Source organism: Phyllobates terribilis, unplaced genomic scaffold, assembly GCF_046119375.1.
Source record: "Phyllobates terribilis strain yellow unplaced genomic scaffold, ASM4611937v1 Scaffold_120__1_contigs__length_5212024, whole genome shotgun sequence".
Taxonomy (NCBI): domain Eukaryota; kingdom Metazoa; phylum Chordata; class Amphibia; order Anura; family Dendrobatidae; genus Phyllobates; species Phyllobates terribilis.
Window position 1 is genome coordinate 2,667,543 of NW_027362880.1, and position 23,732 is coordinate 2,691,274.

Sequence of the window (23,732 nt, forward strand, 5' to 3'; positions counted from 1 at the left end):
AATTTGCGCTCCCTTTTTATTTATTTTTAGTTTCCAGGTGGAGCATAGGCCTGGGAAAAAACATGGGAATGATGATACCTTATCAAGGGTCTTTGTATGGTGGCAGAAGGTGCCAAAGGTGGGCAGATGGGGGAGGGATTGTAAGGTTGCAGCTGGACATGTCGTGGACGGGAGGTAAGTGTCCTCAAGGTGCCAAGCCTTGGTGATGTACGGAAGACCAATTTTCCTCTTTACTCTCCAAATCACACCTCACCACCTGTGAACTTGACCCAATCCCGTCCCATCTCATCCCCAACCTTACCACAGTCTTCATCCCAACCCTTACCCACCTTTTCAACCTGTCAATAACAACTGGTATTTTCCCCTCATACTTCAAACATGCCTCGATCACACCCATCCTCAAAAAGCCCTCCCTTGACCCATCCTCTCTGACTAGCTATTGCCCCATATCACTTCTCCCTTACGTCTCAAAACTACTGGAACAACACATCCATTCTGAACTGTCTTCCCACCTCTTCTCCTGCTCTCTCTTTGACCGCCTCCAATCTGGCTTTCGACCGCACCATTCTACTGAGACTGCCCTGACTAAAGTCACCAACAACCAACTAACCACCAAATCCAAGCGACACTACTCTGTCTTCCTCCTCCTAGACCTGTCATCTGCCTTCGACACAGTGAACCATACCCTCTTACTACAAATTCTCTCATCTCTTGGCATCAAAGACTTGGCCGTATCTTGGATCTCCTCATACTTAACAGACAGGACATTCAGTGTCTCCCACTAACACACCACCTCCTCATCTCACCCCCTATCTGTCGATGTCCCCCAAGGTTCAGTCCTAAGACCCCTGCTCTTCTCCATCTACACCATTGGCTAGGACAACTCATAGAGTCTCATGGCTTTCAGTACCACCTCTATGCTGACGGCACACAGATCTACCTCTCTGGACCCGATATCTCCTCCCTACTAACCAAAATCCCACAATGTCTGTCCGCCATCTCATCCTTCTTCTCTGACAGATTTCTAAAACTTAACATGGATAAAACAGAATTCATGGTCTTTCCGCCATCTCATTCATCCCCCCGCCTGACCTATCTATCAACGTCAATGGCTGCCCACTCTACCCAGTCCCTCAAGCTCACTGCCCGATTAATCCACCTGTCCCCACGCTATTCCCCGGCCTCTCCCCTCTGTCAATCCCTTCACTGGCTCCCCGTTGCCCAGAGAATCCAGTTCAAAACCCTAACCCTGGCCTACAAAGCCATCCACAACCTGTCTCCTTATATCTCTGACCTAGTCTCCTGGTACATACCCGCACGCAACCTCCGATCCTCACAAGATCTCCTTCTCTACTCCCCTCTTATCTCCTCTTCCCACAATCGCGTACAAGATTTCTCCCGTGCATCCCCCCTACTCTGGAATTCTCTACCCCAACATATCAGACTCTCACCTACCATGGAAACCTTCAAAAGGAACCTGAAGACTCACCTCTTCCGACAAGCCTACAATCTGCAGTAACCATTGCTCCACCATACTGGTGCACGACTAGCTCTACCCTCACTTACTGTATGCTGAACTATCCCTTGTAGATATCCCCTGGATTTATAATTTTAACAGCATGATTTTAAAGGAATTCTAATAAACATGAAGTTTTAACACACATTCAGATTCCTATTTGGATGTTTGTTGTTGGATCCTTGCTTTTTGTTGATATCCCTTGTAGATTGTGAGCCCTCGTGGGCAGGGTCCTCGTTCCTCCTGTACCAGTTGTTGTCACGTTTTGTTAAAGATCTTTGTAATAGTTCATGTATGTATACCCCTTTTTCACATGTAAAGCGCCATGGAATAAATAGAGCTATAATAATAAATAATAATAATAATGTAGGACTCGGAAAAGTAGGCTGCAGCACACATAGTGCTGAGAGGTATTTAATGGGCTCGGATTATAGGGCCGTGTTTTACGGGCATCTAAAAGAGCTGGGGTGATCAGCTGCTCACTTACCTCCAGTCCAGGTCTTGGAAGGCCTGATTTAAGACAGCTGAGCTTGTCTCAGTCTGTGTGTGTGTGTTGTGCAAAGTGAGCAGACCTTGCATGTGCTGCTCAGACCTTGCTGAAGGCAGAGAAAGGCATCTGCATTTAAACGACTGAGGCCGCGCTGTATGGACTAGATATTTTGTGTTTTGTTCTGTTATACCTTTTTGGAACCTGAAATAGGCTGTTATGTTTTGTTTCCTGCCTGGTTTATGGACATTTAATAAACCACCAGTTTGTTTGAACCTGCGCACTGCATCCCTGTATGAACCAGCGCCTACCACAGAGCAGACTCCTCACAACACTTTAATATATTTCATCCCACCATCAACTCATCACGCAACTATTCACTCCTGTACTGAATTTAACTTTTTAGACACCTTCAAGCTATTGAACAATGAAATAGAGATGTCCCTGTCCCTCTACTTGGGTCAGTCTCCATCCAAAACACATAATAAAACTCTATTGTCTACAACCAACCCATTAGATATGTGATGGTGTGATATGATATGTGGGTATCTTTTTGTGTATAGTTATATTTTACTGATTTTCATAGTGTTCTCTTGTTGCTCTGTGTCCCTCTAATGTTGACTTCTCTTGTAGGATGAGTTGATATTTGTTAATTGATGAATAGCTGGTATTTATCATCTGATATCAGCTCCCACAGTTTATTATACTGTTATCTTTGCCCAGGGTCAGTGAATAATGCTGTTTGCTAATATGCTAATGACATATTGAACCAGGCTAGCTTGTTGATTTTGCAATGTAATGGAAATACCAGCAATGGGACCTCCCTCCCTGACCTGTGAATGAGGAGAAGGGACTTTTAAATATCACAGCCAGGAGAGACACTGGTGGGATTCTGTATGGGACGAGGATGTGAGGACAGCATGCCAGAGAGAATGGGAGAAGCCTGGATGACTTTGGAAATATTTCTTGAAGGAATATATATGGAGAAACATATGGACTATTTTATCCTCTGTCTGCTGGATTGTTGGACTCTCATCTCCCAGGGCGTTAGTACCATTACCGGACTGCATTCATGTTTCTGGACTATTTTTATCCTCTGTGTGGTGGATTGTATATGGATCTTTCAGTATTGCCTATAATAAAGGTCTTGGAATTGTTCAATCTTCTCTTGCTCTGTTGATTGTGTGATGTTGGAGAAGGACCCCGTGACAAGATACAATCAGATATGTTCCAACCCTATGGACAGAGACAACACCTTGGTGGCCTCAGAAGGACTTTTTTGAACGAGGGATACCATACAAGAAGAATTGAAAACCAGATTGCAAGAGCCACCAGAATATCAAGGAATCATCTCCTACATTACAAAACTAAACAAGAAAGCAATCTGGTGCCTCTAATAGTCCCCTAAAATCCAATTCTGGGGGTGCTAAGTAGAGCTACATGGAAATTACAACCATTATTACAAAAAGATGCCCGCTTACAATCTATATTTCCAGATCCCCCACTTCTGTGTTTTAGGCAGCCCCCAAAACTAAAAAGCATCATTTCAGAAGCTCCATGTCCTCACCAACAGCTACAGGAACTTTTCCCTGCAACCAGAAACAAATGTAAAATCTGTCTATTTATAATGAACACAGACAAGATAAAGATTCCCAACTCAAATCAGGAGACAACCACAAGATCCCAAGTACTTTCAGCTGCATCACATCTAATGTAGCGTGCTTAATTATATGTACCAAATGTCCAGATAGGGGTCTGTACGTAGGGGAGACAGGGCAAAAACTTAGAACAAGGATGAATTGTTATCGCCACACAATAAAAGAAAAAAGATTAGATCTACCTGTGGCCTAACATTTTTTTATCCCTGATCACAGCATCATGGACATGAAATTACTTGTATTAAAAGGTAACTTCAAATCTCAGACGGAAAAATGTGGAATTACAAACTTATGACAATCTTTGACACACTCAGGGAGCAGGAATTAATGTGTCACATGGATATATGTCTTTCTACATCAACTAAGGAATGTGCTCCTCAGACTGTTTGGGGGCATCACAATCATGGACCAGATCTCAATCACAGGGCAATAAAACTTTTATACTTCTTCTCAATGAACTGTTCCAATATTCACAGCCACAACTGCTTCTCCCTCTCCCATACTGATAGTTCTGTTTCACATCACTTGTCTTATCTATTGCATTATTCCTGTGCCCTGTTGTGTATAAATATGTGACTCTTCAGATTTTGTGTTATACTATGTCTACTGAAGAGATCTGAGTAGTCTCGAAAGCTTGTAATTTGTTACCATCTTTTCAGTTAAACAAAGGTATCAACCACTGAAGACTCTCAAATTTTAATATTTTTTTCCAAACAGCAATTTTAAGATCTATACACAGGTGTTCAATGGGATTTAGATCCGGACTCATTGCTGGTCACTTCACAACTCTACAGCACTTTGTTTCCATCCATTTCTGGGTGCTTCTTGATGTATGCTTGGGGTCATTGTCATTCTGGAAGACTCATTACCTAGAACATAAACCCAGCTTTTTGACACTAGGCACTACATTGCCACACAAAATCCTTTCTTAATCTTCAGATTTCAGGATGCCTTGCACACAGTCAAGGCACCCAGTGCCAGAGGCAGCAAAAGAACTCAAAAACATATTTGAACCTCCACCATATTTGACTGTAGTTACTGTGTTCTGTTCTTTTCTTTGTAGGCTTCATTTTCTTTAAACAGTAGAATGATGTGCTTTACCAAAAACTCTATATTGGTCTCATCTGTCCACAAGACGCTTCCCCAGAAGGATTTTGGCTTATTCATGTACATTTTGGCCAACTGCAGTGTAGCTTCTTTATGCCTCTGTGTCAGCAGTGAGGTCCTCCTGGGTCTCCTGCCATAGCGTTTCATTTAATTCAAATGTTGACTGATAGTTCACACTGGCACTGATGCACCCTGAGCATGCAAGATGGCTTGAATTTATTTGGAACTTTAGTGGGGCTGCTTATCCACCATCTGGACTATCCTGCGTTGCAACCTTTCGTCAGTTTCTCTCTTCTGTCCACATCCAGAGAGATTAGCTACAGTTCCATGGGTTGTAAATGTGTTGATTATGTTGCGCACCATGGACAAAGGAACATCCAGATCTCTGGAGATGGACTTGAAAATTATCAACAATTTCAAGGTTACAACAATTTTGGTTCTCAAGTCCTCAAACAGTTCTCTTCTTCTCTTTCGTTCTCCATACTTAGTGTGGCACACACATGCACACAATGCAAAGATTGAATCAACTTCTCCCTTTTTTATCTGGTTTCAGGTGTAATTTTCATGTTGCCACAATTGAGTTTGAACGAGCTTCACATGCATGAAATAAAGTTGTTTACCCACACCCCACAATTTTGACAAGGTGCCAACAATTTTGTCCGGCGCATTTTTGGTGGTTTTGTGTGAAATTATGTTCAATTTGCCTTTTTTTCTCTTTTTTTTTATTGTGTTGTTCCAATACACACAAAGGAAATAAACGTGTATAACAAAACATGTGTGATTGTAATAATTTTCTGGAACAATTTCAAGGGAGCCAACACTATGGCCATGACTTGTTTTTGTTGCCTTTTAAATGTGTTGCAGCATATCATCCTCTACATGTTCAGCTATATTAGGAGGCTTGCAGCAATCGCAAATTAGCAGCTTTCCATTATTGCCATTTCCATGTACATTTACCCATACTGGCCCTACATTGTCGTCATTGAGCACAGGTTATAAATTGGATTTAACGAAAATACCCATCCCTCTATCTTTTGTTTCTTTCCTAACTTTTTAAGTGTAGTGTAACCCTCTGTTTGTCACCCAGTCATGGCTTTCTAGCCAGGTTTCCGTAATGCCCACCACATTGTAATCTGTGGCTGACACAAGAGCCTCTAATTCATTCATTTTGTTTGCAAGTCTTATTGCATTTGCCAGCAGACATTTATTACTCCTACTCGCCTACTTAATTTCCTTGCATGTCCTAGCCCCCATAAATCCTCATTGACCCCTACTGTCTCTCTGTCTACTGTATGTCCTTATTTACACAAGTACCCTCCCTCCCCCCAGATCCTACTTTAAAAGCTCCTTCATCCATCTGACCATTTTTTCCCGCAGCACAGCTGCACCCTCCCCGTTAAGGTGCAGCCTGTCCCTATCGTAGCGCCTGTAGCTGACAGAGAAGCTGGCCCAGTTCTCCATGAATCCAAACCCTTTCTTCCTGCCACTTATTTAACTCTTTAAGATCCAGTTAACTTTCTAGTGATGATAGTGGAATCTGCAGTATTTCTGAAGACACTTCCTTGGAGGCCCTGTACTTCAGCTTCTCTCCTAATTCCCTGTAATCATTTTCAAAGACCCTCCACCTCCCTCTAACTTTGTCATTGGTACCCATGTGTACCATGACTGCTGGATTTTCCCCAGCCCCACCCAATAATCTGTCTATCTGATCACATGAAGATCCCCAAATTAATTTAGGAGCTATCTTAAGGACCATAATCTTTCCACTTAACGAGATAATGCAGACGGCACCTGACCCACCTGGAACAAAGCACTCGCCCTACCTCATACTACTTACACCCTTCCAAATCCACCTCAATTATGTCTTGAGGCCCCATCAATTTTTTTTTTAAAAGAGAAGAATAGAAAGAATTATGATTTTCCAGGCCATAGGAAGTTGCAACTTAACTTACAGGATTTAACATTTTTATAATTTTATAAGGACCTACAAATTTAGGCACAAACTTTCTAGATGTGATCTTTAAGTGCAGATATTTTGAAGACAACCACACAAAATCTCCCTCCCTAAAGATAGAAGCCTTCCTACCTCTGTGGTTAGCACCACTTTTGGCCTGGTCACTAGCTACTAAAAGATCCCTTTTGACCTCCCTCCAGACCTTAATTAATTGGGGACAAAATCTCTCCTCCTCTGACATGGAGGATTGTAATCCTGAAAAATTCCCAAACACTACAAACTACAGCAGCTAAAAAAAAAGCAAGGTCCCGGTAGTCTTAGAGGAATGGTTATTTAGAGCACACTTGGTATGGGACAAAAATTCCACCCAGTCTTTCTGATTAGAGGAGACAAAACATCCCTAATACTGCTCTATTTCCAGGATCATCCTTTTCTGTTTGACTGTTAGTCTCGGGATGATACACTAAGAGAAAAAACAGATTGATACCCAATCTGGAGCAAAAACTAAGCCAAAAACTAGCCAGAAATTGAACTCCTCAATCGAAAATTATGTTTTTGGGAACACCATGAAGTTTAACGATTTGAGAAATTAACAAAGTTGCTAAGATCCTAGCAGTTTGCATGTTTTGAAGTGGGACCAAAAGAACGATTTTGCTAAAACGGTCTACAACCACCCACATGACAGTAATACCACCAGTTAAGCAAATCAGTGACAAAGTCCATAGACAAGTGGGTCCAGGTTTGTAATGGAACATCGTTAGGGAAGAGATAACTAGAGGCTTTAGCCCTGGCACAGACTTTCAGACTTTGCATTTTCAGACATACTCTTCAATATCCTTAAGAGCATTCTGCCACTAAAAAGACCCAGAAAGTGATCTTGAAGAGGCAGAAGAACCCACATGGCCAGCGAAAAAGGAATCATGTACTTCATTAAGAAGATCTATGACTAAAGAGGGCAGTACATAAAGCTTATTTATAGGTAAACCTTCCTGCGCACTGTCCTGAGCATCCTGAATGTGTGAAGCCCAGCTGTGCTTGGTATCACAAATCCTAGAAGGGTGTGTTGAAGGATTCCTCCACAAGAGGCCCCCATAACCATTCACACATCTCCACCTTCCACCTCAGACCACCAGAGGGAGACCGTTAGGGATATAAAAGGGAAGGTGGAGCCAGGCAGCAGTTGGTTTGAGTCAGAGTCTAGTTCAGTCTGGTTTAGCAGTGAATCCAGTGCAGTCTGAGAGGAGTTACCTCAGAGGACAAAAGCCTGTTCCAGCTCCTGCAATTGCTAACCTGCAGTGGAGCTTATCCAGATCAAGACTCCGTGTAGCTCAGAGAGGTGAGCTTCAGGTGTGCCGGCGCCATAAGATCGGTGAAGCGCGGCAAGCTGCCGTTAGTGTGAGTAGCCTAGAGAGGGCCCAAGTAGGCCGAAGGCGAGTAGACAGAGTTAGTTCATAGGGGGCAGAGGAGCTTAACTAGCTCACCCCGAAGAAGCAGTTACCGGACACCGGGTCCGAAGCTTACCGGGATCTCCATGACCCAGTAAGATAAACCAGAATCCCTGGAGAACTACAAGTCCCAGGATCGCTAAAGTGCTGATACGTACCAGAGCCAGGAGACACATAGGCCCCGTAGGTCGGGAGCGTTCACTCCAAGAGAAGGCCCTACCACAAGGTCAGCCAGCGCAGGACAGAGACAAAGTTAGGCCTAGCTCCAGGCAGGTCAGAAACTTACTACGCAGAGTCAAGAAGCATGAGGCCCAAAACCTGCTCATTGGGGAAGATCCGGACATACACCCTTCACCCTACAGTGCTCCGGGGAGTGCCTGAATTTCCATCAGTAAAAGGTACTGAAGTGACTATTGTGTCCATCCCTGTTCTTGCTCTGACCCGGCTGAGTCTCTCCGTCCTGCATACCCCGTCCGTACCCTGCCCTGAGGCCTAGCTCCACCTGTGGGGAGCCATACCATCTAGCTGCCTGATCACCGGCCTCAGTGGACTGCGCAGCGCTGGTGAATATCATCAGAAACCATAGGTGGCGTCACAAACTCTTTTATAAACTTAACAAATCACTAACCCTTTTTTAAAGGAGAGGCCCAGGGTACGGGCCCGGGAGCCGACCACCGCGACATCCCTAAAGGCCAGGCTAAAGGCCCGGGTACCGATTCATCCCCATCTCCCCCTGGGCTAGTCAAATGCGCTGCCTGAGATCTTCCCCACCCCTTCACTAAGAATCTTGACTTGAATTTCGTGTTGACATTCGTAGAGCCAGGGAGATAAGTAACGGCAAAATCAAACCGGGCAAAAAATACAAGGCCCACCAAGCCTGTCTGGTGTTTAAGCACTTAGCACCGTCAACGTACAACAGGTTCTTATGATCGGTCAAGACAGTCACCTTATCTGCTGGACCTCAAATTGACATTTCTCCAGTTTAGCAAATAAATGGTTGTCACATAGAGCCTGAAGAAACTCTCTGACATGCTCGTGATGCTCCTCCAGAGTATGTGAATAAATCAATATGTCATACAGGTAAATCACCACAAGTCTACCCACTAGTGAGCAAAAAATATTATGATATTTTAAAAGACTGAAGGTGCATTGCTTAACCCAAATGGCATCACCAAATTTTTAAAATGACACTGAGGCGTAATGAATGCGGTCTTCCGTTCGTCACCCTGATGTATGAGTATAAAGTTATATGCCCCTCTCAAGTCAAGTTTGGAAAACCATTTAGCTCCAGATAATTGCTTAAACTGGTTCGGTATAAGGGGCAAAGGACAGGGATTGTGAACCGTGATTTTATTAATCTCTCTAAAATTCAAGCACGGATGCAACTCTCCATCCTTTTTTTAACAAGTAAAAACCCCCACTACAACTGGAGAGGTGGATGGCCGTATATGACCCTTAGGGCAGAGACACACTGCCGTATAACTCGTGTGAGGATCGCATCGCACTGAATGGACTGGCCCGCACCTCTCCTGACCTGAACATGACAGCATGATGGATTTCTTTGCAGCTGTCAAGCTCAGGTCAGGAGAGGTGTCGGCCAGTATGAGGTTCGAGGCGATCCTCGCAGGAGAAGTACGGCCATCTGTCTCTGCCCTCAGCCGGACTCTTCTGAATATAGTCTGTCAAGGCCGCCCTCCCTGGAAAGGGTTAAACAAACTAGATTTCGGCCTTTTAGCTCCTGGTATGAGGTGGATAGCACAATCATATGCCGCCATATAGTAGACGTCCGGTAACTGGTAATAATCACCTCATGTGTCGTCTATTTGTCTCCAAGCAGGAAAATCCCACGTTACATCCTCACATAAAACTGTAGAAAAGGCGGCGCGGGGTAATTGTGCCCGTAGTGAGGGGCAAATAATGCCGGAAATGTCACTGACTGCGGAGACGTCTCCATGTAGCGTCTTCACTCCGGATATCACTGTACAGGAGCCACACTGTTCACACTGTGCATCCACTGAGGCCCCTGATCATGTGACCCCTGACTCCTCCCCTCCTGTGACCTCATCACAGGTCCTATGCGCACAGAACAGCCATATATGTGGTGGCGGCTCTGCAGGTGGAGGTATGTGGATATTCCCCATTACTGGGCATTAACCCCTTCTGCACGGAGACTCTTTTGGGGTCTCTGTGTGGTGTGAACAGTGAGATAACAGCTGTGGACAGAATGCGGCTTAGCTGGTTCCCGTCCACATTAGATCCATTCAGACGACTGCAGGATGAAGGACAGAAGCCCAGAGAAGTCCTCACACAACGCCATTATTCCTCTCCTAGCTCCAGCACAGTAATGTAGATGCTAGTGATGACATTCGGGGGATTTGCAGGAATATGTGGCAGATACTTGCTGGATCTTCTGCTTTCTGGACCGGTTCCACTTGTAAGTCTTATTAACCCTTTCACCCCAGAGTCTGTTTCACCTTCCTTACAGGTCACTTTTTTCAATTCTGACCAGTGTGTGAAGAATTAAAGCAATGGCAAAGGGAAAAAATTAAAATGTTACTTTTTCCCACAAAAATCTTACTTTACCCCCAAATTTTGCATTTTCAAAAGGGTAACAGGAGAAAGTGCATCATACAATTTGTTGTGCAATTTTTCCTGAGTAAGCCGATATCCTATGTGTGGTAGGAAAACTACTGTTTGGGTGTATGGCAGGGCTCGGAAGGGAAGGAGTCCACTTGACTTTTTGTATGCAAAAATTTTTGGAATCGAGAGCATACCCCATGTCGGCCCCTGATGTGCCTATACAGTGGCAACCCCCCACAAGGGACCCCATTTTTGAAGCTAGACCCCTCAAGGAATTTATCTAGTTTTGTGGTGAGCACCTGGAACACACAGGTGCTTCACATAATGTTATAATAAGCCGAAGACGAACAACTCCCATACAACAAACTGTAATAATTATGTTATTGAACATATATTAAAAAGACAACAATTAAAAACAAAACCAGAATTAAAAAAGGGAAATCTACTGCAAATGAACAAGTAACAGGTAAAAAAGTTTTACTTATAGTTTATGCCAGATGTGAAAATACATATATAGATCCATATGGAGAAATATCTAATAAACACTAACTATATGATTACTTCATACATATAAATAAAAAGAGCATAGTGCGTGTATGAGCACCACATATCTGTTAGTAGTGTCAGTTCATTTTTTAATGTCTCCCCCGAGTGGGACCATATGGAATCTTATGAAAACTCCAGAAATAAAGATATTTGGTCTCATTCAAAATCCTCTATGGCTAGTTGCTGAGGTTATGCTATACAAATACAAAATTATTATTATTATTTATATAGCTCCATTGATTCCATGGCGCTGTACATAAGAAGGGGTTACATACAAAATACAGATATCACTTACAGTAAGCAAACTAACAATGATAGACTGGTACAGAGGGAAGAGGACCCTGCCCTTGTGGGCTTACATTCTACTGGACGATGGGGAAGGAGACAGTAGGTTGGGGGGTTGCAGTAGCTCCGGTGTTGTTGAGGTGGCAGCAAGCAAGGTCATGGCAGGCTGTAAGCTTGTTTAAAGAGATGTATTTTCAGGTTCCATCTGAAGGATAAAAGTGTGGTGGATAATCGGACGTGTTGAGGCACAGAATTTCATAGGATGAGGGATATTCGGAAGAAATCTTGGAGGCGATTAACCTCCACCTGTAGAGCCGCCACCACATATATGGTTGGTAGAGACTAAATCCAAGTTGACAAAATACAACTAGTGCTGTGATAGGGTAACAAGAGGTACACAATGTATTCAGGTATATTAATAACCCCTACAGAGCCATCTTTAATTGTTTAGCACAGGCTTTTGCAGAGCCTTTGTACTACCAGTAACGTGGAAGCCCCCTATATTTCCATTGACAGAAGACGCACCTGAGCGGGGACTTGCATTTTTTGTAGATTGAATTGAAGCATTTTTTGAAAACATTTTACATAACATTTTCTATCACATTTATCCTGCGCTCTACGTTGAGCACTTACATTGGGGTTTCCATCTACAGTGGGGGAAATAATTATTTGATCCCTTGCTGTTTTTGCAAGTTTGCCCACTGACAAAGACATGAACAGTCTATAATTTTAAGGGTAGGTTAATTTTAACATTAAAAAATGGAATATCCAAAACAATCAAGAAAATCACATTGTATAAATTATATATTTTTTTGCATTTGGCAGTGAGAAATAAGTATTTGATCCCTCTGGCAAACATCACTTAATACTTGGTGGCAAAACCCTTGTTGGCAAGCACAGCAGTCAGACGTTGTTTGTAGTTGATGATGAGGTTTGCGCACATGTCATGAGGAATTTTGGTCCACTCCTCTTTGCAGGTCATCTCTAAATCATTAAGATTTTGAGGCTGTCGCTTGGCAACTCAGAGCTTCAACTCCCTCCATAAGTTTTCTATGGGGCATGAACCCATCTATCTTCCTTTCAGTAAGGTGAAGTCATCTTGTCCCCTTTGCAGAAAAGCACCCTCAAAGTATAATGTTTCCCCCACCATGCTTCACGGTTGGGACGATGTTCTTAGGGTTGTACTCATTCTTCTTCTTCCTCCAAACATGGCGAGTTGAGTTAATGCCAAAGAGCTCAATTTTTGTCTCATCTGACCACAGCACCTTATCCCAATAACTCACAGAATCATCCAGGTGTTCATTGACAAAATTCAGACAAGCCTGCACATGTGCCTTGCTGAGCAGGGGGACCTTGAGGGCACTGCAGGATTTTAAACCTTTAATGTGTAATCTGTTACCAATGGTTTTCTTGGTGACTGTAGTCGCAGGTGCCTTGAGATCATTAACAAATTCCAGCCCATGTAGTTATAGCCTGATCTCTCACCTTCCTCATGATCAAGGATACCCCATGAGGTGAGATTTTGCATGGTGCCCCAGATCGATGTCGATTGACAGTCATTTTGTATTTCTTCCATTGTCTTACTATTGCACCAACAGTTGTCTCGTTCTCACCCAGCGTCTTACTTATGGTTTTGTAGCCCATTCCAGCTTTGTGCAGGTCTATAATCTTGTCCCTGACATCCTTAGAAAGCTCTTTGGTCTTGCCCATTTTGTAGAGGTTAGAGTCTGACTGATTAATTAAGTCTGTGGATAGTAGTCTTTTTCAGGTGACTATATAAGACAGCTGTCTTTAATGCAGGTAATGAGTTGATTAGGAGCATCTAACTGGTCTGTAGGAGTCAGAACTCATAATGGTTTGTAGGGCATCAAATACTTTTTTCTCACTGCAAAATACAAAAAATTATCTAATGTATACAATGAGATTTTCTTGATTTTATTTTTTGGATATTCTATCTCTCAATGTTAAAATTAACCTACCCTTAAAATTATAGACTGTTCATGTCTTTGTCAGTGGGCGAACTTACAAAAACAGCAAGGGATCAAATAATTATTTCCCTCCACTGTAAATCTCTGAGTGACATGATTCAGATAAAACCCATTCACTATAATGAGGCAGCAGAGTTACTGTCGACTCCATTTCGTCTCTGTTTAGCGTTGTCTTTTTTTCCAGAAGTACACAAAACTTTGGTCTATTGCGCTTTTATGCACGCTTAAAAATATGGACACTGCCAAATCATAGGACAGACTTGAGTCCACAGTGTCTTAATCTGCCTTATTATAGGGAATCTTCCATTGGGTTTTCCGTCTGAATCACATATTTCAGAGATCTACACGGAAACCCTGTTGTAAGCGCTCAGCGTAGAGCGCAGGATAAATGTGCGCCATGCCTTATTGCGATCTTTGGGAGGAAGAATGAACAAATCAACAGCAGGTGAAGAATTGTTTTTATTTATTTTTTATGCCATTCCTCATGTGGACGACTTTATTCTATGGGTTTTTGCCACCTTTTTTATTTTTTACACTGTTCACTGAAGGGGTTAACTAGTGTGACAGTTTTATAGATCAGATCGTTCTGGACGCGGTATTTGAGTACCAGGGGGTGACAGTAAGAGAGACATAACCAGTCCGGGATGAAAGCACTGTACCAGAAATGTATTTTTATTCAATAAGGAGTACTTCCACCAGTTCAGGGGCACCGCGATAGGCAGCCCGTGTGCACCATCATATGCCAACCTGCTCCTGGGCTAGTGGGAGGAAACTATTGTTTTTGGTGACACTTCGCAGTGCCCTGAGGAGAGTATTATCATGTGGCTCCGCTACATTGATGATATCTTTGTCATCTGGAAGGGCACTGCGGAGACGTTCAAGGATTTTGTCAAGAAACTCAATGTCAACAATATTGGGTTACATTTTATGTATGAGTTGAATTCATCTAGCCTGGCCTTTTTGGACATTAAAATTGAGATCAATTCCAAGGGTGAAATTATCACTAAGACCCATAGGAAAGAAACGGCCACAAATTCCCTCCTGAGGTGGGAGAGCAACCATCCGGCCCCCCTCAGGAGGGAAATCCCCAAGAGACAATATTTAAGAATGCACCAGAATTGCTCTACCTTGTGGTCCTTCAAGAAGCAGGCAGATGACCTCAAGATAAGGTTTAAAGACAGAGGTTACCTCGAAAGAGCCTTGAGGGAGGCATACAACAAGGCGTTAAAAAACCTGATCAAAGTGAAACTACACGATTCGTCATGAGATATTGCAATAGAGAGGAGATTAGATCAATCCTCCAAAGGAGTATTAAAGATGGACACAGACATGGAGAATGAGATCACACCTTACCCACAAATCACATACCGAAAAGGTAAATCTTTGAGGGATAGGCTAGTGCGTAGCCAGTGTCAGCTGAGAACCACCCCAACTTGGTTGGATAGAGGAATCAAAGGGTGTTTCACATGTGGGGTAAGATGTAAGATGTGTGAATCGATCCAGTCAGGCAATGTTCAGAAGCAATGTTACTGGTATCAGGTACTCCATTCGGCACTTCATAAATTGTCGCACTAAGGGCATCATCTATAAGGGCACATGTGAGAATGTGGTGGAGTACGTTGAAAAAACAAGAAGAGAATTTCGTAGGCGGGTGGGGAAACATACGAGATATATGGAATAAAAAAGACACACTGGTCGCTAATCACATCAACCTACTGCATCACGGAGATGTAAGGAAGATCCTATTTATGGGGGTAGAGAAAATTACATCTCCGGTGAAAGGAGGTAACTGGGATAGGTCGATTTTACAGAGGGAGACCCGTTGGATTTTCAACCTCACAACGGTACACCCGAATGGCCTGAATAAGCAAATGTCCTTAACTCCTTTCTTTGAAATAGAGGTGTAATAGGGACATATAGTCAGGGACAGCCACCGATGAGTGGGGGTGCCATTGCGCAGGACAGGGTGCCAACCTCCGCGTTAGGTAGGTGTGCAGATAGAGAGGGAAACGCTAGGGCATTTATAGATCTTTTCCACCCATTCTTTGGCAGTTTGGTTTGGTAGGGCAGTTCTGTATTGACTAGACACACCTGCCCACACTGTAACAAAACCCTCACTGGCAACAACAGTCGCTGATGAATAGCACTCTCTTTGATGTCTCCAACATCGTTGACAGCCATCATTTCTGCTCAGCGTGAATCGATTTTAACCAATGAACAGCACTGAAGTCCACTGTTCCCTCGTCCAGCGTAGATGCTACCTGGCCCATGCAAGTCGATGACGCCTGTGCCTGGTGGTGTGGTCAGGTACCCTAGCAGACCACACTGATGTAAACTGTTTCGAATGGTCTGACATGACACTTGGGTGCCTCTCACCTCCCTTAAATGTGCCTGCAGTTGTGTGGCGTTCATCATCCAGTTCCGAAAGGCATTGTTCACAATGAAGCAGTCATCAGTGTGGGGTGTGGCCAAAAGATGTCCACTTCTCTGCCTTTCTGTGACTTTTCCACTCTCTCTGTATCTCTATTGCAACCTGCTGATGATGACACTCGGTGACACTCAAAGCTCAGTGACCACTTTCATCTGAAAACATCCTGCTTCAATTTCAACGCCTACATTTTTTGGGCGATTCATGGATCAAACACTTGTTGTGAATTTTGCCATTAGGCTCCTTGTTAGAGAACAGCAAGTTGTGCAAAAAGTACTGTAGGGTTTCTACTCACTCAGCAGCGGTTGAGCAAGGCACCGGTTTCATTAAAATGTCCAGGCTAGTTTATTAGAACTTCATAAACCACTCAGCATAAGCTAACAAAAAGACGCCTGTAACATACCTGGCGGCGTCCTTGCATAGTGGTCCATCTCCCACTGTACAAGGGCGCGCACTTGATCTCCAGTCCAGTCTCCAGTTCAGTCAGTTGGCTTCTGGTCACTGATATGCCAGGTCCCGTTTATGTTTCCTGCCTCTGGTATCAGTTCCCGTGTTTGAACTGTGTCCTGTCTGTATTATCTTCTAGCCTGTTGTCTTCTGCCTATCCTGGAGGCTGTATTTCTAGGCCTGTGTGAACACGCTCCTTGCCTGTTCGTTCCGCCTTCTAGAGGCCGCATACCTAGACCCGCTCCTGTATCTTGCTGCTGTGTCTGTTCTTGTCTGAATACTCTCCTAGCCCCTTTCCTGTTTTTCTCTATGTCCGTACCTTCCCTTTTTCTGCAGAGTCTGAACTCGTACCTAACTCCTGCTCGTTGTCACTGTCACTTCCGTTTGTGAGTTTGTGGTCCACTCGCTACTTCACTGCAAGTACCCTGTGGGTATCTGGTTCTGCCTTTCCCTTCCTGTCTGTTCCGTGTGTACTGAGCCCTGTCCCCTCCGCTCTGCCTTGCTTGCCCCTTCGGCGGTTCTTGCTTGCTCAGCCCTGTCCACCGCGTCTGCGGTTTCGCCTTGCTCAGCCCTGTCCACCGCGTCTGCGGTTTCGCTTTGCTCAGCCCTGTCCACCGCGTCTGCGGTTTCGCTTTGCTCAGCCCTGTCCACCGCGTCTGCGGTTTCGCTTTGCTCAGCCCTGTCCACCGCGTCTGCGGTTTCGCTTTGCTCAGCCCTGTCCACCGCTTCTGCGGTTTCGCTTTGCTCAGCCCTGTCCACCGCGTCTGCGGTTTCGCTTTGCTCAGCCCTGTCCACCGCGTCTGCGGTTTCGCTTTGCTCAGCCCTGTCCACCGCGTCTGCGGTTTCGCTTTGCTCAGCCCTGTCCACCGCATCTGCGGTTTCGCTTTGCTCAGCCCTGTCCACCGCGTCTGCGGTTTCGCTTTGCTCAGCCCTGTCCACCGCGTCTGCGGTTTCGCTTTGCTCAGCCCTGTAGACCGCGTCTGCGGTTTCGCTTTGCTCAGCCCTGTCCACCGCGTCTGTGGTTCTGCTCTGCTCTGCCTTGACTACCGCACCTGCGGTTTCGCTTTACTCTGTTTGTTTGCCAAATGTGCGGCTCCGAATTTGTCTCCCAGTCTGTACTGGACCCTACCCAGCCTGCGCTCTAGTCTGCCTGTTCCTGTATTCCCCGGTGTGGGTCAACAGCCGTGTCCGGAGTCTGACCTGGAGTAGACCCTGGTCCCTCTGCTCGGTTCCTCCCTGGTGCACTGGCGTCGTATGCCGTCGTGCGACCTTGGTCGGATCGGGCAGATACTTAGTTACGCCCCTCCAGACACTCTCCGGTTCATGGCACAGTGGAACCACTAAACACGCACACGCCAGTCAGTCCGGGCGTGTGCATTACAGCATGCTCATGCCATGGTTCCCGTTGAGCCCCACGGCCTTCGCTCTCTGAGACGTTTTCCAGCGAATATGTGCATTAAAAATAAATAAAAAAAAATATATATATATTTTTTTTGTTTAGCTGAGTTCCAGGCGAATTACGCACCCGTCCAGATGGATCTTTCTGCACTCGTTCCTGCGGATCCGCCACGGTACTATGGGGATCCAAGACAGAGTCGTACATTTGTGGAGCAATGCATGCTACACTTCAAGTTCTACCCTCTTTGTTTTCCCACCGATCGGGCTAAGGTGGGATTCATGATGTCTTACCTAGCGGGTGATGCCTTGAAATGGATTACCCCCCTATGGGACGCACAGGATCCTATCGTCCTGGACATAATGGCCTTCCTGGTGGCCTTTCTAATGGTCTTCGATGATCCGAACCTGGAGGCTCCTGCTGAAGCTTCACTTTCCAATATCCCGGAGCAGCCCCGATGGGTAATGTGTGTGGGTAGCGCACTAGTCCTCCTGCCCGAAGAGACTACTGCCCATCCAGAATCCACACAGGATGACTACGCTCTTCGGAATACTTCTCCCAACCTCAAGAGGCAGTCCAGACGTGCTAGGCGTAGAGGCAAGCCGTCACGCCTGGGTCTGTCCTCCCAAAGACCTCCTGATTCCAACCTTGAAGTCCCTGCTGAAGCTTCATTTCCCTGTATCCCAGAGCAGCCCCTACGGGTAATATGCATGGGTAGCGCACCTGTTCTCCTGCCCGAAGAGACTTCTGCCCACCTAGAATCCTCCGGGATACCACCTGATGACAAATGGAGAGAGACTTCCCTACACCCGGTACCCGATACTTCGTCGGCTCCGTCCTGTGAGCCTGACAATGGGTACCTCAAAGCGGTAGTTAACCCCGAGTCTCTATACCCCTCCGACCAGGCGGAGGACCTCCAGTTGTCTCCAGAACCCTTCGGGGTGCTACCTGGTAGCAAATGTACAGAGTCTTCCCTATACTCTGTACCTGATACCTCGCCCGCTTCGTCCAGTGAGTCCGACCTAGTGTACTCCAAAGCAGAGGTTATCCCCGAGTCTCTACACCCCTCCGACCAGGCGGAGGACCTCCAGTTGTCTCCTGAACCCTTCGGAGTGCTACCTGATAGCAAATGGACAGAGACTCTCCTATACTCGGTATCTGATACCTCGCCCGCTTCTTCCAGTGAGTCCGACCTAGTGTACTCCGAAGCAGAGGTTATCCCCGAGTCTCTACACCCCTCCGACCAGGCGGAGGACCTCCAGTTGTCTCCTGAACCCTTCGGGGTGCTACCTGATAGCGAATGGACAGAGACTCTCCTATACTCGGTTCCTGATACGTCGCCCGCTTCTTCCAGTGAGTCCGACCTACTGCACTCCGAAGCAGAGGTTACCCATGAGTCTCTTCACCCTTCCGACCTGGCGGAGGACCTCCAGTTGTCTCCTGAACCCTTCGGGGTGCTACCTGGTAGCGAAAGGACAGAGACTCTCCTATACTCTGTACCTGATACCTCGCTCGCTTTGTCCAGTGAGTCCAACCTAGTGTACTCCGAAGCAGAGTTTACTCCCAAGTCTCTACACCCCTCCGACCAGGCGGAGGACCTCCAGTTGTCTCCAGAACCCTTCGGGGTGCCACCTGGTGGTGAATGGACAGAGACTTTTCTATATTCGGCACCCGATACCTCGCCTGCTTCGTCCAGTGAGTCCGACCTAGTGTACTCTGAAGCAGAGGTTACCCCCGAGTCTCTGCACTCGTCTGACCCGGCAGAAGACCTCCAGGTGTCTCCTGAACCCTTCGGGGTGCTACTTGATAGCGAAGGAACAGAGACTCTCCTATACTCGGTACCTGATACCTCGCCTGCTTCATCCAGTGAGTCTGAACAAGTGTAGTCCGAAGCGGAGGTTACCCCCGAGTCTCTGCCCCCCTCCAACCCGGTGGAGGACTTCCAGTTGTCTTCTGTACCCTCTGGGGTGCCACCTGAAAATATGTGGAGAGAGACTTCCTTGTGTGCTGTTCCTGGTACTCCACCCGTTTCGTCTGTTGCTGAGGATGGCTGGATAGGAGGAAGCATCCAAGCTACCCAGAGGAGACCAGTTTTTCCGGTGGACAGTGGAAGTGATCTCCTTGAAGTGAAGGATTGGCCCTCGAATTCCCTGCGGAAGATTCTGGCAGGCCTGAAGAAGAGGGGGCGTAAGGGGGGGGTACTGTAACATACCTGGCGGCGTCCTTGCATAGTGGTCCATCTCCCACTGTACAAGGGCGTGCACTTGATCTCCAGTCCAGTCTGCCAGCCTGGCTTCCCTCCATGCTGTCTGTTTGCCTCTGTGTCTGCTGCTTAAGGGTGGCGCCCGATCACTTCCTGCTTTTTGTACCTGCTGCAGGCACACCCCTTGTGCATCCTCAGCCTATTGCTGTCTGTCACCTGGTATTTAAGCCAGCTGCTCCAATTAACCCATGCCTGAGCATTGTGTTCAGTTAGTTGGCTTCTGGTCACTGATATGCCAGGTCCCGTTTATGTTTCCTGCCTTTGGTATCAGTTCCCGTGTCTGAACTGTGTCCTGTCTGTATTATCTTCTAGCCTGTTGTCTTCTGCCTATCCTGGAGGCAGTATTTCCAGGCCTGTGTGAACACGCTCCTTGCCTGTTCGTTCCGCCTTCTAGGGGCCGCATACCTAGACTCGCTCCTGTATCTTGCTGCTGTGTCTGTTCTTGTCTGAATACTCTCCTAGCCCCTTTCCTGTTTTTCTCTATGTCCGTACCTTCCCTTTTTCTGCAGAGTCTGAACTCGTACCTAACTCCTGCTCGTTGTCACTGTACTTCCGTTTGTGATTTTGTGGTCCACTCGCTACTTCACTGCAAGTACCCTGTGGGTATCTGGTTCTGGCTTTCCCTTCCTGTCTGTTCCATGTGTACTGAGCCCTGTCCCCTCCGCTCTGCCTTGCTTGCCCCTTCGGCGGTTCTTGCTTGCTCAGCCCTGTCCACCGCGTCTGCGGTTTCACTTTGCTCAGCCCTGTCCACTGCGTCTGCGGTTTCGCTTTGCTCAGCCTTGTCCACCGCGTCTGCAGTTTCGCTTTGCTCAGCCCTGTCCACCGCGTCTGTGGTTTCGCCTTGCTCAGCCCTGTCCACCACGGCTGCGGTTTCGCTTTGCTCAGCCCTGTCCACCGCGTCTGCGGTTTCGCTTTGCTCAGCCCTGTCCACCGCGTCTGCGGTTTCTCTTTGCTCAGCCCTGTCCACCGCGTCTGCGGTTTCGCTTTGCTCAGCCCTGTCCACCGCGTCTGCGGTTTCACTTTGCTCAGCCCTGTCCACCGCGTCTGCGGTTTCGCTTTGCTCAGCCCTGTCCACCACGTCTGCGGTTTCGCTTTGCTCAGCCCTGTCCACCGCGTCTGCGGTTTCGCTTTGCTCAGCACTGTCCACCGCGTCTGCGGTTTCGCTTTGCTCAGCCCTGTCCACCGCGTCTGCGGTTTCACTTTGCTCAGCACTGTCCTCCGCGTCTGCGGTTTCGCTTTGCTCAGCCCTGTCCACCGCGTCTGCGGTTTCGCTTTGCTCAGCCCTGTCCACCGCGTCTGCAGTTTCGCTTTGCTCAGCCCTGTCCACTGCGTCTGCGGTTTCGCTTTGCTCAGCCCTGTCCACCACGTCTGCGGTTTCGCTGTGCTCAGCCCTGTCCATCGCGTCTGCGGTTTTGCTTTGCTCAGCCCTGTCCACCGCGTCTGCGGTTTTGCTTTGCTCAGCCCTGTCCACCGCGTCTGCGGTTTCGCTTTGCTCAGCCCTGTCCACCGCGTCTGCGGTTTCGCTTTGCTCAGCCCTGCCACCGCGTCTGCGGTTTCGCTTTGCTCAGCCCTATCCACCGCGGCTGCGGTTTCGCTTTACTCAGCCTTGTCCACAGCGTCTGCGGTTTCGCTTTACTCAGCCTTGTCCACCGCGTCTGCGGTTCTGCTCTGCTCAGCCTTGTCTACCGCGTCTGCGGTTCTGCTCTGCTCTGCCTTGACTACCGCACCTGCGGTTTCGCTTTACTCTGTTTGTTTACCGCATGTGCGGCTCCGAATTTGTCTCCCAGTCTGTACTGGACCCTACCCAGCCTGCGCTCTAGTCTGCCTGTTCCTGTATTCCCCGGTGTGGGTCAACAGCCGTGTCCGGAGTCTGACCTGGAGTAGACCCTGGTCCCTCTGCTCGGTTCCTCCCTGGTGCACTGGCGTCTTATGCCGTCGTGCGACCTTGGTCGGATCGGGCAGATACTTAGTTACGCCCCTCCAGACACTCTCCGGTTCATGGCACAGTGGAACCACTAAACACGCACACGCCAGTCAGCCCGGGCGTGTGCATTACAACGCCCTTTTCCAGCACAGTGAAAAACAGAAAGTAAATAGTTCAGACAGTGCTGTGGGTTCGCCTACTCAGGTCAGTGTCCTTTAGCAGATAGCCTGTAGGTCTCCACAGTTCCAGTCACAGACACTGAATGAGACACTTGGTCTTCATTTTATCTGCCATACCACACCCCCGGCTGGGACTATGTGAGCCCCACTCTTTGACTGCTCGTAAACTCGGCCCTGATACGCCCTATTAACCCTCAGCACTATCTGTCCTTGAGTCTGCTTTCCAAGGCTTACATCACCGAAGCTACCAACCTCGATGATATATATCTCCCCTCAAGCACCTGTGTTACATGCACGCCGCCTAAGCTCAGATAGGGGCGAGACCGATTACATGAATTCGTTGGAATTCTGGGGGAACAGTTATTCCGGGCGACCATAGGCTGCAGCTTCTCTGAGGCACAGGACAGATTCAGTTGCTGACCAGACACATTTGAAAGAGTCCTCATAAACGGTAGAACAGTAACATTTAATGAGGTATGGCCAATGCAATGTACATGTCTCTTTGAGCAACAGGCTCCAGTAATAACAGTACAATCTTCTTTGCAACTCAGCAGTACACAGTGTATTATCCTGTAGCACAGTTTAAATGCATACACAACCACAGGCTTTTCCTTCACAAGGACTCAATTGTACACAGCATTCTTTATCCTGCATGGAGATGGGGGGGGGTGTTTGATGAGGGAGACGATCCCTATGACAGGATTACTTCCAGTCCTTATCTTCCTGGTCGACAATGCTCCACACTGTTAGTTCAGGGAGTCTATCTGACCTGTGTTTAGCTTCCCACCTGACCTGAATTCTGTTTTCTTGCCTTCTATGAGATACAGATCATAAGCCACCTTTCTCTTCGGCTCTGGACAGAGAGTAAACAACTTCCCCACAATCCCCCTGGGGCTCTGCTAAAACACTCCCCTTCTTCTGTGACTGTGTTAACCCCTCTAGTTGGTGGATGCTTCTGGAGCACAACACTTCCTGTCTCCTGTGCTTGTGTTACTTCTAATAGTTGCTGAATGCTTTTAAAGCAGCAGCACTACTTCTGCACGTCACACCTGTCCGGCGGCCATCTTACAGTACTGAAACATTGAACAGTTGGACATGTGTATCAAAACATTAAGAAATGGTCACATTAAAGAGGTTATCCACTGCAATGTGTAGTTGGCAGATGGATTTAAACCTAGGAAATAAGGCTTTCTTCAAATACCTTGTGTTTCCAAATGTGCCTGTGAGCAGCGCTATCGTTGTCCTCTTAGCACCATCATGTGACCCCCGGCTGCAGTTGCCTCTGATGTCTGGTGACTTCACGTCAAGTTCCGGAATTGATTGACTGGGCTGTGGGCGGCGTTTCACCACATGTCACAGCCCAGCATCGTGTGCGCTCTCTCTTCACTGCTTTCATTAACAGAGTGCCGCAAGCCCGCGAGATGCTGGGCTATGAAGTGATGAAACTTCGCCCACAGCCCGGTCAATCATTGAGACTGGGACATCAGTGATGTCGGGTCAACTTCCAGTTCTGGGAGTTGCCATTTTTG

At 46.8% G+C, this 23,732-nt stretch overlaps 2 protein-coding genes across 3 annotated transcripts in view; both read left to right on the top strand.

The window, feature by feature from the left end:
• Positions 1-23,732, top strand: part of LOC141201631 (uncharacterized) — a 375,891-nt gene that overhangs the window by 125,865 nt on the left and 226,294 nt on the right. The gene's annotated exons all lie outside the window — the stretch shown is intronic.
• The window catches only part of LOC141201621 (uncharacterized), a 32,605-nt gene continuing 19,109 nt past the window's right edge, over positions 10,237-23,732 (top strand). The window contains exons 1-2 of one of the 2 annotated variants that reach the window (XM_073663626.1): positions 10,237-10,601; positions 11,777-11,988. The gene's annotated coding sequence lies outside the window, so the exon portion shown is untranslated. The remainder of the gene's footprint in view (positions 10,602-11,776; positions 11,989-23,732) is intronic. The other variant, XM_073663627.1, reaches the window with a different exon arrangement.